Source organism: Pinus tabuliformis, chromosome 4_1, assembly GCF_031772625.1.
Source record: "Pinus tabuliformis cultivar Carrire ecotype Pingquan chromosome 4_1, CPIR1, whole genome shotgun sequence".
NCBI lineage: Eukaryota > Viridiplantae > Streptophyta > Pinopsida > Pinales > Pinaceae > Pinus > Pinus tabuliformis.
The window spans coordinates 422601395-422616263 of record NC_142303.1 but is presented as its reverse complement, the minus strand read 5'-3'; the positions used below and the strand labels follow the sequence as shown (position 1 = coordinate 422616263).

Genomic DNA, 14869 nt, shown 5'->3' with positions numbered 1-14869 from the left:
GTCTTCTGGAGTATTTAACTTGAAGAACGAACTTTGTTCGTTCCAATATATATTTCTGGTCAAAGGAAGGTTGAAATTAGCAGGGATGTAACATTCGATGAAGATGTTTCCCTTAGAAAAGCAAGGGACCTCCCTCTGCCTCCTCCTCCTGAAGATAAGAATGATGATATGGACATCCTAGAAGGTCCTTCTCTACCTGAATTTGAGAAGGACACCGTTGATGATCCCATGAAGCTTATGGACCCTTTCGATCCTCCTCCATGCGATCCCCCTACAAGGAAGAGGCAACTTTCGCTCCAGGACACATTACAAGATGCCAAGGCCCGAGAAACATGCTACTGCTCGTGGAACTTTCAGGGAAAGCAAGAAGCCATGCAGGTACCAAGCATATGTTGTGGCTATGAGCAATATGATTCAAGCTGAACCTAGTACCTTTGAAGAAGTCGTGAAGGAACAAGTATGGAAGGACGCCATGGCCAAGGAATACAAGTTTATTATGAAGAACGATGTATGGGATATTGTGCCGAGACCAAAGGGAAGATTTGTGGTATCCTCCAAATGGCTCTATAAGATCAAGCATGGGGCTAATGGAAGCATCGAAAAATACAAGGAAAGGTTTGTAGCACATGGATTCTCTCAAAAAGAGGGAGATGATTAAGATGATATCTTTTCTCTTGTGGCCTGATATACAACCATTCATTCGATAGTAGCCCTTACTGCAAGTCAAGGATGGACTCTCCATCAAATGGATGTGAAGACCGCCTTCTTACACGGTTTTCTTCAAGAAGTGTACACTGAACAACCTCCAAGATTTGAAGTCCATGACAAGAAGACCCATGTATGCTAATTAAAGAAAGCTCTCTAAGGATTGAAGCAAGCCCCCCGTGCTTGGTATGCTCGTATCGACAGTTACTTGATAAAGTTGGGATTCACAAGGAGCAATGTTCAACCAAACTTGTACTTGAAAATGGTCCAAAGTATGCCTCTCATTTTGGTATTATATGTTGATGACTTACTCATGACAGGTGCAGACCCTCTCATTCTAGAATGTAAGAGGAAGTTGGCTTCCGAATTCGAGATGAAAGATCTTGGTTTGATATACTATTTCCTGGGATTAGAAGTATGGCAAAAGTCGAGCAAGATTTTCCTTTCACAAGGAGAATATGTTGTGAAAATACTAGAGAGATTTGGCATGATTTGGCTTCCGAATTCGAGATGAAAGATCTTGGTTTGATATACTATTTCCTGGGATTAGAAGTATAGCAAAAGTCGGGCAAGATTTTCCTTTCACAAGGAGAATATGTTGTGAAAATACTAGAGAGATTTGGCATGAATTGGTCTCCACCTATGGAGATGAATTTCAAGAAGTTGTGTGGAGAAGTCGTTGGACCTGTTATCACTGACAAAATTTCAATGCCAAATGTCTTACATTTGTTTGAAGGTAAAGCACATAAATCCTTTTCAGCAGTTTCACAGGTGTTCCAGCAGTCATGGCAATGCTATTCCAGAAAGGCCAACAAATGTTAGCACAGAATGTACTTCAGGTAGCTACAGTAATGAAGTCATTTGCCAACCTTGATGGAATTGAGAAGGTTGCTCCCTTCCTGAGACCAATAATGGAGGTGAAAATTATCAAGTCATTTCTTCAAGGATTTCTACCAAGATACCAAAATCTATTGGAGTTTCAATACCAATGAAAGCTACCTTTTTCATCACTTATATCATGGTTGATGGATGGGCTTGCATTGCTGGTGAAATTCTCCGATTGAAGCCATTAATCATTTTTATCTGAAGAACATGTTTTTGATGAAGACTGTGTTTTTGAAATTACACAGCAGTTTCGTAGCGCGCTACGAAACTGCTGTAGGTGATGTTTTCTACAGGCATATTTCTCTGCTTTAAGTAGTCAACTTCCAGGAGGTATTTAGAGCAGCTGAAAGAATATTTTCGAAAACTGAAAGAGGTTTTTATTCCTAACATACTGAACTAGAAAAACCTCTTTCAGTTTCTTCAAATTGATTATGAGCTGGGAGAAACGGGTGACTAAACGTCGCGCTACGAAACTGCTGTAGGAGCAGTTTTTAATTTCCTGTTTTACACATCTTCTTCAAGGATCGATTCTGGGCAGCTGGAGTAAGGTTTCAAAAAACTAAAAGAGGTTTTTGTTCAGCATGGATTGCTTCACAAAAGCCTCCTTCAGTTTTTCCAAATACATTTTCTGTGAGAAGTTATGAGCTCTGTCCCAAGAGCCATTTTTCAGGCAGAACAACAGTTTCGTAGCAGTTGAAGCTAAATACTCCAATCTCAATCACTAGTCTTGAACTGCAAGTGGAAATGTTGAAAAGGTAATATCTTCAAGGGATCCTACAAAATTATCAATCTTCAGCAAAGTTAATACAGGTGGAGGAAACATGTATTCGAATGCAACTTTAAACTTTTGTCATAAAGTGAACACATTCACTACAGTCCAAAATATGTCAGGCAGCTTTGAGGAGTTTTTGTCTTCACATATGAAGAAAGGTGTCATTCTAAGTTTTGTCAATTTTTGCTTAAGTTCATTATTTTGAAGGCATGTAGACCCTGCTATACATATCCAAGGTAAAAAGGAGTTTTGCAATCACATGGCAGAGCATTAAAAATCTCAGGAGAAATTGAAATTGTTTAAAACAGTTTCGCAGTTTCGCAGCGCGCTACGAAACTGCGAAACTGCTGTAGGTGTGTTTTTGAAACGCATATAACAGTTTGATGGCAGAATCAAAAATTTGCAAAGGAAACACCTCAGTGACATGAAAGGGATCAAAGAAAGCTGCTACAGCCATTCAACATATGCCATGTGTACCTTTAACAAAAGGTGAAAAATTTTAACCTAAGTTTGGAATTTTTGGTCATAAAGTCACTTTAATCTCGGTGATTAGGGTTTGGAGGGAGTTGCATATGAAAAGTTTCGGTTGGCACACCTGTCCATCAAAGAAGCTTCCAGCATGTCAGTAAGCATATCAGTAACATGGTAATATCCTATATTCTTGGGTTATTAAAGGCTTAAGGTAACTACTGCTGCATATTCGGTGATGGGGGACCAGAACCGAAAATTTAGGGTTATTCTCAGCCAACACAGAACAGATCAAAGCCTTCGGTGTTCAAAGCCAACATGGGACATTAATTGCTCATTTCATGCCATCTCAGCCAAGCGAAGAGAAAGCCAGGTGTCAAAGCTGCAAGGAGGAATAAATTTATGAAGAAGATAGAGTTAGAATTGTAGTTGGTTTAGGACTCTTAAACACTACAGTTAGTTCCTTATTATATTTATGAGTTTGTTAAAAGCAGATAGGTGTCATTAGTGGCAGTCATCGAGCTCCCCTCATGCTGGAGGAGGAAGCTCCAAGTAGTTAAAGTCATATTTCTATATATAGCTGAATCACTTATGTAACAAGGGTTGGATGTTTTGGAGAACACTGTTTTTGGTTTATGTATAAACAAATTTCAGTAATGCAAATGACTGTGTTTTCTTCTCAGGATTCACAATGGATCTTCTTGTTCAAATGTGTGATGGTATTCTTTCTTTAAGGTTCTTTTACAGTTTTGTTAATGCATAATCACTCAGAACTCATGAATCATGCTCTGACTTCCTGTATGCCTTGGCAAACTGTGGTTTCAAAGTTATGTTTGAACATATAGATGTAAAGTGCCTTGATTTCTATGAAAAGATAGTGTTTTTGTTTGCTGAGATATGAGAGACTCCATAAGCCCAATGGGAATCAATTCAATGTTGTCCAGCCAGCTTATTTTCATGTGTCTTATAAGAGTTAGCCATCTTTTCTTGTCATTAGTCAATATTCATAATCTGTGAGAGAGCCCTCTCAGACTAAGGAGGCTAAGCCTTAGTCCAAAGCCTGGTTTGAAATAGTTACACAGAATCTTGCTGATTGGCAGCCTTCAGTGCTTGATTTTGTGATAACAGGACCGAACCTAGCAATCCCTTCTGAGTATAGACAACTGATTGGTGCTCTGATATTTCTCGTGAATACTCGCCCCGACGTATGTTTTTGCAATTTATGATCGAGCCTCACCATGTACATTGGATTGCTACCAAGCATGTATTGAGATATCTACATGGGAATATTAACCTTGGACTGAAATATGCCGCTAGAGACGTTAGACTACATCGATATATAGATGCAGATTGGGCTAGTAATGTTGTCGACAGGAAGAGTAGTTCCAGATGTTGTTTTAGTCTGGGATTTGCCATGATATCATGGATGAGCAAGTAGCAGAAATTTGTAGCCCTTAACATTGTTGAGGCGAGTATATTGCAGCTAGCCTTGCGAGTTATGAAGCAGTTTGTTTGAGGAAGCTCTTTGGAGAGTTATTTGAGCAAGTTTTGGACACGACAGTCATCTATTGCGACAACAAGAGTGGGATTCATTTGTCAAAGAATCTTGTGTTTCACGACAAGTCCAAGCATATCAAGATCAAATATCATTACATCCATGACATGGTGTAGAGAGGAGCTATGAGACTCCACATTTCGACAAATGAGCAAATAGCTAATATCCTCACCAAGGCTTTGTCGAAAGGGAAGTTCTTGGTCTTCAAAGAGCAGCTTGGACTAGTTGAGATGACCCTTTCGAATAAGGTTGTGAGCTGATCAAGAACATTAAGCAGTGCTCTTCGCCCCTGGTTGAGCTCCCCGAGTGTGGAATGGAGCTATAGGGCTCTTGGGATGAGAGACCTCTTACCGATATGATGTTGAGACCTGGGATCTCCCTTAGTCAAAGTATGCCCCAGTTAGCATCCTGCCAGATGGGTTGAGGGACTTGGGATACAGTGTGATCCCTACCCCTTGCAGTAGTTGGATATCGCCCAAGTTGATGGATGCATGTGTTCTACCATCTAACTCTTTAGGGTTAAGATAGATGATCAGGGACAATAGGGTAGAGTGCGATCCTTACCTCCGGTAAGTTGATCTCACCTATTGTCAAGGACTTTGGGATAGAGTGTGATCCCTACGCTTGGGGTACGTTGGTCTCGCCCATTGCATTTTGATATGGGTGGTAGCTATGCCTCCCTGATGATGATGATGATGACGGGTGGTAGCAGAGTCTCCCTGATGGTGATAGAGGCGGGGTGGTAGCTAGAGCTCCCTTGCAGCATTTTTCTTCTTCAGATCTGAGAATGTTCAGCATGAAATGAGCAGAGACAAGCAGAGATGGTAAATGAAGACTAGATGACATGATGGACAGATATTGACATGCAAAATTCTCCCTAGTTGAGAGGGAGTGTTAAATTATGCAACTAGGGCTAAATTCCACTCTCGACAATTCATTGGATGAAGATAATTCTTGTATCGAATTCCTAGAGGACCAAAATCGACCTAAAGATCACTCAAATCGGCCAAGGAAAAGTGTGTTTTCAAATTAAAGCCCACACGTGCAAATTGTCAAGGTCAGCTTAAATGACATGTAGGCTCAAGAAGCCCAAAGAACATGTCTTTTCACCCACATGGATTCATATAAATACAAGAGTCATCTCACCTCATTTGGCACCACAACATCACACAACATATCTTCTCTCTCCTTCTCCTATTGGTTCTTACAGCTCAGAAGAAGAAGACCTCTCCCTCTCATGCGAAGTACAGGTGTCTGAATTACAGGGTTGACTGCAGGGCCGAAATACATAGCTGACTAAAAAGGTTGACAAGGCACTTTGACCTATCATTTCACTGTGATTTTTCCACTAAAATTTCATTTTTTGTAGGCCACAGCTTTTGGCACCAAAACGAAGAAGTTTTGGGCACTTTGACTAGGGATGACTGCAGAAAATTGCAGGTTTGTTGCAGAGCGTTGACCAGAGTGAAATACACATCATTTGACTTCAGTTTTGGGTGGGAAAACTCAATTTTTGCAGGCCGCATTGAAGGACACCAAAATCAAGCAATTCTGAGCAATTTGACTATAGTTGACTTTCTGATTTGACCACAAAAAATTAGACTGTGACAGTAAACTTTCTCTCTCCATTGACCGAGGTTGACTAAAGTTTTGGGAGTTGTTTTGACTGATCCTTGTCCAGCAAAAGAGGCCGCATTGTTTAGGCATTGACCAAATTAAATTAGAAGCAGACTTGACTTGAATTGACTGTTGTTGACTTGATTGGTGAGGGCAGTCAACTACTGTTGACTTTTTGCAAATTTGATAGTTGACTAGATTTGACTCTTCCTCATCATCTTTGACATTGGTATATTGATTTGTTTGGATATTGGATATTGACAATGGACATTGGCTAGTCAAAGTTTGACTTCGACTCTTGGATGATGTACTCTCTTTGCTGAACATTTGAAGACAATCTAATAAAAGAAGATTTGCAAGGGTGTTCCCCCTAGTGGGATTTTTCCCTCGTCATTGACCAAATATTATGTCTCTTGTCTCTTGGTTGTCTTTCATTGTGCATTTGTCTAATTGTTCTATCTACTATTGCTCTATTTTCATTGGATAATTGAAGTAAATTGTTAAATTGGATAATATTAGATATTGTTGAAGCAAAAGTTGCAGCATAGAACAAATTGATGAAAAAATAACAATTCATTCAAGGCAAAGCTCCAGTACCAAATAAAGAGAATGCTCAAGAAATGGAAAAATATGAAAAAGGGGAAATCAAGGCTAATATAATTCTCTTTAAGTCCATCAAAGACCACGTTATCATTTTTTTATCAGAATTATCAACATCTAAAGAAGTTTATGATACCTTAGTGAAATTATACTTTGTCAATACAATAGGTTACATGATAGCCCTCAGAACTCAACTATATCAATCAAAGATGACAAAAGAAGACACTATAACTTTTTATTTCATGAAGATATCAAAATTTAAAAATCAACTTCAAGAAACTGGTGAGAAAATATCAAATTCAGAATTAATTACAGTGGCAATCAATGCCTTACCTAAGGAGTGAGATGGTTTTGCAAACAGTATCTATGCAAGAAAAGAAATTCCATCATTTGAAGAATATGGGCTCAATGTTCAATAGAAGAATCCAGAATAAAGGCTAGAGGCGATTCTCAACCGGTGAATGAAACCTCTCAAGCCTTTGCAGCTAAATCAAAGAAGAATTTTGATAAGAAGAAGAAAAACAAAAATAGAGACATGTCAAGTGCTTTCATTGTCATGAATATGGACACTACAAAGCAGATTGTCCTAAGAACCCTAAGAACAATAAAAGGAAGGAAAGGTCTGAAGCATTAATAGCTGAGGATGAAGAGCCTTCAAAGAAGCAAAAGGAAGATCCTAGAGATCTTTACTATTGAGAAATTATGAAAATGATGACTGGTGTATCAAGCACCAGGTTTGAAACATAAAGTTTTGAATGCAAACTAGCATTTTTGAGGACATATTTGATATTTTAGGATAGTCAACTCCCTCAACAGAATTAGTTTAAAGAGGAAGGAGTAGACAGTTTTGAAATCAACATATCAAGTGCATTCTTCTCAAATGAAGGTTGAGCTAAGGAGGCCACATACCTCAGGAAAACAAACTGTATAAGGAGCAGGGAGAAGTATTCTTATTTTGTCTTTTTGTCTAATGTTCTGGTACAGGTTCAGGGAGGAAGGTTGGTTGAGTTTGGTGAAAAATGTGTGGATGATTCTATGCATCATTGTGTGAAGAAGGGTCTGAACTTCTTTGTGACCATATATGAGTTAGCGCCTATTGAATTTCCACGATCTTGGGTCTAGGATAGAATCTTAAAATCTCTAACGCTACCAAACCAAGAATCTAATCAATACTACTTTGCACAGCGGAATATAAACCCCAGCAAATCACACATGCATAAAATATAGACAACTTTTTACATTTTTCAAACCAACTTCATTATATTAAACAAGATATAAATATAATACAATAGTCTAGGGCTCCCATACCAAGGATAATGGCCCTCATACATCCACTAGTAAAAGATACAAACTGGGACTTGGTGTCAATCCATCGACGACCAACCTACCCTCAACAAGAGACTCTAACCATCTGGCTGATGAAGTCGACTTTCTCAACTCCCCTCGGTCGTACCCTATACCAGCGCGATCCTTAGGTTCCCGATCTACAGCTCCTGCCTCTATCAATGCTCCAAGTCCAACTAGCCACTGAACCTCGATTGTCAATCTGCTCACTAATGTTGCCTTAGTCCATCAAGGGCACAACACATTGAGACTCCTGTCAACTTGTTCATAGCTCCACTTATGAACAACTTTCAATATGCCCACTGCTGCTCCTCAACTACTCAGAGACTTCCGCCCACTATGGCCTTCCTACGTTGCTCCAATGAAGACCAACATAGGGCACGAACGGCTGCCACCTATCACTTTAAGATGTCCATCTTCTCCCAAAATGAACACGGGCTAGGAAGACTGCCCATCTTCTATTGTAGATGTCCTTCTCCACATACAAGTCTTGGGCTCCACAAACTGCTCCTGGCTGATCAGACCCTTGAGCTCAAGAACTGACTCTCTCACAAAAACCTTTGTCCATCAAGGTGTTACTCACCGAGCTCGAACTTGGACACTATCACGTTGTCCTCCAGCAGACCATAAATGCCCAATCACGTCCACACTTGGTCCACTCTCATGCTGCCCTCCAACAATCCACGAGTAACCAAGTCCACGTTGTAGCATTTGCACCTAACTAGCACATCCCCACACCTAGGAGACCCTTACACACAGCTGGCCACAGACTTCTCATCAACTCCCATTTACTTCTGCAATAGAGGAGCTATTGCACAAATCTAGACACCAATCTTCACTACGGAAACTGCCCACTGGTTAGGGCTTCTAATATGCAACCTCAGCCCTACCTCCTTGGCTTCCACAAGCTGCAACAATTATGTCCACACTAGGACACCTACATCACTCCATAGCGGGATCTGCTCCTAGTTGGAGTTCCTCTTTACCCAAGGCAACTCCAACAAATGGCTCCCAACAACCTACAATGTAGATTGATCCAAACCGATCCTTCAAACACGGATCCAACACCAACAAGATGCATCAACATGCATACCTCCAACTCACTATGCTGCCACGTAGGCCTAGTTAGGGCATTATTACAGTCGCTTACCCAGCCTTTAATTCTGCCCAAATCTGTGGTTGAGTGTGGTTACCCTTTGTTAGGAGGTCGACACTTCTTGTTGTGATTCTGGGCAATCTAGCCCTCAACAACAACCTCTGTCTGGCCTGTATTGCCTACGGCCTGCTACAGCAAGGCACCACAGGCCTGCGGCAGCCCGTTTAGGCTCTGCCTCCCCTCCACTTGTCCTCAAACAGCCCAGACTTCCTCTCCTCTGCTTCGGCCTCCAAGAACAGGCCCTCGGCCTTCCTTCCTGCACTTCGACCTCCTCAAAATGCCCTAGAAACAGCCCTTGAAACTCGCTGGTTTGTCCTTCCCTTCTGCGGCCCAAAACAGAGTTATCTTCTTCCTCTATGAGATTGTCACTTTTTGTGTGTCACACAAATGGATGAGAGAAATGACTCTCCATCACCACTATGGAGAGGGGCTCCTTCCAACGTCACTCTAGGGTTGTCCAACTTGTCAAGAGGCTTATTTAACCCAAGCCGACCTTGACACATATGGTGTAAACCCACTCATGACCTTCAAAAATTCATAACTCCTTAATGACAACTCGGAATCGGATGATTCTCATTGCATTAGAATCGTCTCGCCGAGAGCTATCATCCTCATCCATCACATGTCGAAAACTCATCACAGTTTTGGCCCAAACATCTATGGGTGCAAAACCCCAGGCTTGGGTTCTAAGCCCACAAGCCTACTTGTGGCACTTTGACCTCCAACCCTCGAACACTAGGGCTTGGAGTACCTCCCAAGCTACACAAAAATCAACAGGGCTGAATTTCCCTACCCCTGTTCTAGAGGGCCAAGACTCCCTGTGACTAAGGCCGAAAGGTTATTTTGTTTGTTGGGTTAGGGATGAGTTGCAAAAGAGAAAGGTGAAGGATATAAGGTTCCTGTATGTTGAATTCTGGGCTGTGAGAATAGACAAACGAGGGCCAAGTATCTGATATATGCACAGAAGGATCAGTCCAAATTGTGGTGAGGACTGATCGGTTTCTCTACATATCCGAGTTGGTTAGGAGGCCAAGTAGCAGCGTCTTTAAGGAGAAAGAGTGCTACGTTGGAGACTGTGGATAGGGTTGTCCTAAAGAGCTTAGGACAGCAGATCTATGATGTCCTAAGTACTGTGTTGAAAAAGTTGTCTTACCACTGTTAAAGGCCTACTATTGATGCTCTAGTTGAGGGTTCTTCCATGCAAGATCAACTGTCCTAGAATCAGTCTTTAGAAGTATTCATATGCCCTAATTTATGTGCACAATAAGGGGAGGGCCAAGACCCTAAAAGGAGGACGACTAGTCCAGTAATTAGGGTTGCATTCTTCAGAGGTTTCTGCAGAAATGTGAATGGGAAGTTTGAATTTGAGGAGGACTGTAACTAGTACTCTATGAAGAACAGTACGGTGTGGTTTGGACTGGTGCAAAGGGCTGTCTTGAAGAGAAGAGTTTAGAAGTCAGATTTGCTGATGTTTGAGGTTTGTTCATGGTGCTGTTGAACAGCAGTTTTAGTGGTCCTAAGATACAGTGGACCTATTATTGTGTGAACTGAATGGAAAGGCCCTAGCAGAAGCATGGGCTGTGTATCGTCACTATCAAGCCCTAGTTCAGTCATCTAAATGTAAGTTAGACTGATAAGAGCACAGGTTTGTGGAACCTTAGTACAGTGATCAAGGTACAAGCTTGGTGCTGTTAAGAGGACAGTTTGATGAAGCCCTAGAAGACCTCATGTACAGTGATCCTTGGAGCAGGAAAGAATTTGTTAGGAGGCAGATTTGGAGTCCTAGTTCAGAAGTTTCAGTTGAACAAACTCAATGATAAGAGGGCTGTTTGAGGAAGCTACAACAATAACAGGTAGCTTATGTAAGGAAAGTATGAGTACTTCTCACACAAGCTGAGGCTTGTTGGTGAATTCTCCCTGTTTGAGAGGGAGTGAACATAAATTTCTCCTCTCAGGTTGAAACAGATTAAAGTTGGACACAGGTTCTCCCTGTGTCATGTACTAGGCCAGGGCTAATCACCATAAATCTAGTGCATGCATCACAGATAGGGAGAATGAATGAATAAGCATGGTTCTCCTTGTGTCAGGTACTGTGACGGATTAGGACTGATATCCTAAGTCAAGTACATGGGCATGGATAAGGAGAATGGAAGAATGGATAAACATCTTGGACAGACATTCTTGAGCCATTACTGTGATTGATTAGGATGGAGATCCTAAGTCAAGTACATGGACTTGGATAAAGAATGGTCCGATGGACAAACATTTCCTTGAGGGAAATGGTCCAGCGGAGAGCATACTCCAGATATCCTAGGTGGAGTATGTACCTTGGTGAAGCAGTGTGGTGTCCCATGGAATGCCTCCCAGCATTGTGCTCTGAACTTGTGGAAAGATAAAGTGTACCTGTCAAGGCCTTGGTAATGTGACAATGTTGGCTATGATGATAATATCATTGTTGATGGTTATCAGTTTGGATCTCTTCTTATGTGAATATTTCAACTTGAGATAGACCTGTTGAGTCATTATGAATACCTCCCTAGTTAAGAGGTAGTGTCCGAAAATGTAACTAGTGTCGGTCTTCATAATGAAAGAAAAACTATTAATAAATTTATTTTTTTATTCTATTCTTATTCAAGCATGTTCTTCATGCTTTAAAAGTAAAAAAGAGTCAAAGTCATTTGTTATTGAATCATGTCACTTTTGACATTTTGTAAGAAAAAGAAAAGAATTTTATTTTTTGTCTAAAAGAGTCAAAAAAGGTTAAGTCAGCCCTCTCTCAGTCATAAGTCAACCTGTGTGGTTGTTTGACACCACATTAACAGCTATATATACAAGTGAAACTTCGACCTATTGGATCCATCAAGTTCTGAATTAGACAAGTTGAATTCTGTGATCAAATGAAGGAGAAATAAAGCCAAAGTTCAGAAGAAATAAAGGAGAATCAAAGAACAAAGACCGAACCCTACTTCTGAAAAATTGCAGTCACTTGTGCAAGTATCCTGAACTTCTGTGACAAGGCCAAAGATCTGAAGTCTCCTGCAGTTTGTCAAAACCAAAAATCTGAGTTTTCCTGAACTCTGTGACAGGGCTGAGACCTTTGTAAATGAAGTGAAGTCTGAAGAAGGTTGACTATTTTTTAAGGAAGTTGACTATATTGGACTTTGACTTGAGAGGAGGGCTGACATGGAACCTTTAAGTTTTTGGTCTTGCGTTGGATATCTCATTTGAATTGATTCAATAAGAAGAAGATTGTCCAGTTTTCCCCTTTTTGAGGGGTTTTGCCCTGGCCCTGGCATGAAAGCCTAAATTTTGTGTCTCTTTTGTTTCTATGATCTTGAAAGAATAATTAGTGTAATTGTTTGATGAAGAAAGAACAATAAATAACAGAAGAAAGAAAATTAACTCTCACAAGTAATTACCAAGTAAGAAAATCTACATTGCCTTTGATTTTCTGACAGCACCTAGGCCAAAGAAATTGACCATGTGCAATAAAGTCCCTCAAGGCATGTTTCTTGAAGCAATTCCAAAAAAGGCAATCTGACCAGAATAATAAGCCCTAATTTCCCTACTGCCTCCACTGGAAGCCAAGATTGAGGAAGGCATATAAGTAGAATATTCAATAAACATCAAGGAACACTCCAACAAACTTTTGACAGTCAAATACATATACCCAAATATGGTGGGGCCATAACAAATTATCCACACTAAAGCAGTGGACATAGATACACGATTATGGCTGTTGCAACTGTGAGAATAAGGGAAAACTTGTAAAAATGTGGAAAACATGTTGAACAGAACAAAAACTCCCAAACATGTATCCATGCATCCCAGAGGATCTCAACATAGCTTCAACCAAACTGCAAGGATTTTAAAATTCTCTTTTCAAGAACTAATAAACTCAAAATCAATGTTTGTTGAAACGGAGTAATATAAAAAATTATAAATAAGACCCAAACCTCATTAGCATGCTGATTTTCTTTGAAATGAGAATAATTATGCTTAGTTTCTTAAACGATGGAAAAAAAAATTCTAGTTAATAATAATAAATAGTGTCATGCCACTGGAATAAACAAACAAACAAAAAAACAATTGCCAACCATAAATAGCAATCCAAAATATGCAAATTTATCAAATTACCTGGAAAAGAGTCTCAGTTGTCCGGTCATATGGATGCACTGAGGCTGTTAACTCCTGAGCTGATGGTGGTTGCTTCCCTTTCTAAAAAAACAGAATGTGGACAACAGTGAAAACGTCACTAAACAAAAAAATAGGATTCAAGACTAAGAACTTGTATATCTCAGATATTCTTTTTCAAGACTTGTATATCTCAGATATTCTTTTTCAAGGAAAACCTTGCAGGATCCCCCACTCTTCCCTGGAATATTGGGATGGAGAGACTTCATCTGCCAGCCACAAAAGTGGTTAACAACTACAAGGGACTCAATCACATTTGAACTTTTGACTCACGGCCATCACCTTGGCAACATGCCTTTGGCAGATGGTAGAACTAACTGAGCTAACCCTTGGGACTGTGAGTGTGTATCATTGCTAGACAACAAAGAAATGCAAGTAGCCACACTAGTGTTTGTTTACAAACCTCGGTAGGCTTTCCAATGGAAAATCCATCAAGAAGCAAATTCACAGCAAAAGAAGATTCATGCTCTGCCAGAAAATAACAGTTAAATATATATGACATGTAACATATCAGACCAGATTAAAAGTCTAGAACATTAGACGATAATAAAAACACAAAGGCAGAATCAACAACACCATCTAACCAAGCTCAATATGTCTTCTCTTACCAGATATTATAGGAGAACCTTCAGAGCTTGTTGAGGAAAGTGAAAGTGCAATGCGATCACTACTCACTTTTGACAACATAACCTGCACAAGCAAATGATATTAGCACTCCTTTTTTTGTAAATAGCCTAAAGATTGTTGAAATTGTAACTAGGTTTGGTCTTCATAATGTATATTTTTATGTTGTAAAGAGTCAAAAAAAAATTGAGTCAAAAGAAAAATTGTTTTTGCCATTTCCCATTTGGACATTTTAAAGGAAAGAAAATTGAATTTTTAAAAAGTATGCTTTTGTCTCCAAGTTGACCAAGTCGGCCCTCTAGAAGACAAGTCGGCTCAGCCTTTAGAGGCACATTTTCGGATGAGGAAACCACTATATATTGACGTCAATACTCCACCATTTGGCACCAATTCAGATCTCTCTTCTGTGGAAGAAAATTCGGGTCTGTGGCATGTGAAATCTGAGGCTCTGAAGCAGCATATGAAGGTCTGAGGAAATTGTGAAGTTCTGAGGCACTGAGGCTCTGAAATCAATGCGAATCTTAGGCATACAAAGATCTGTTCTGAGGCTCCATTTCTGAGCAAAGATGCAAAGTTTCTGTGGGTATCTTTGTGGCATGCTAGGGCTGGAGCAGAGGATGAAGTTTGCACCCTATTGAGGACTAACAGTTGGTACCTTGTTGACATTTCTTGGACTAATATGTGGCATCTTGTGGGCAGCCTTATGGACAGACTTGTGACAGCTACTGTCCAGTGGAGGGCTGACATGGCGATTGGGTTACTGTTTAGCTTGTCTATGACTTGGATATCTCTCTTGTTGACAATGATTCTATAAGGAAAGGATTGCTGGGCTTTTCCCCATTGTGGGTTTTCCCTGATAAAGGAAAAAACATGCACAGAAGAATTTTAAATAGATTAAAACCCGGTAAATGCAAACAAACCAATCATTTATTATTCTTCATTGATGATG

General features: G+C 40.2%; 1 protein-coding gene across 1 annotated transcript in view; it reads right to left on the bottom strand.

The window, feature by feature from the left end:
* The window catches only part of LOC149176110 (protein PHYTOCHROME-DEPENDENT LATE-FLOWERING-like), a 206575-nt gene that overhangs the window by 149684 nt on the left and 42022 nt on the right, over positions 1–14869 (bottom strand). The window contains exons 2-4 of the mRNA XM_089419864.1: positions 13905–13986; positions 13700–13764; positions 13240–13320 (exon numbers count right to left, since the gene is read on the bottom strand). The gene's annotated coding sequence lies outside the window, so the exon portion shown is untranslated. The remainder of the gene's footprint in view (positions 1–13239; positions 13321–13699; positions 13765–13904; positions 13987–14869) is intronic.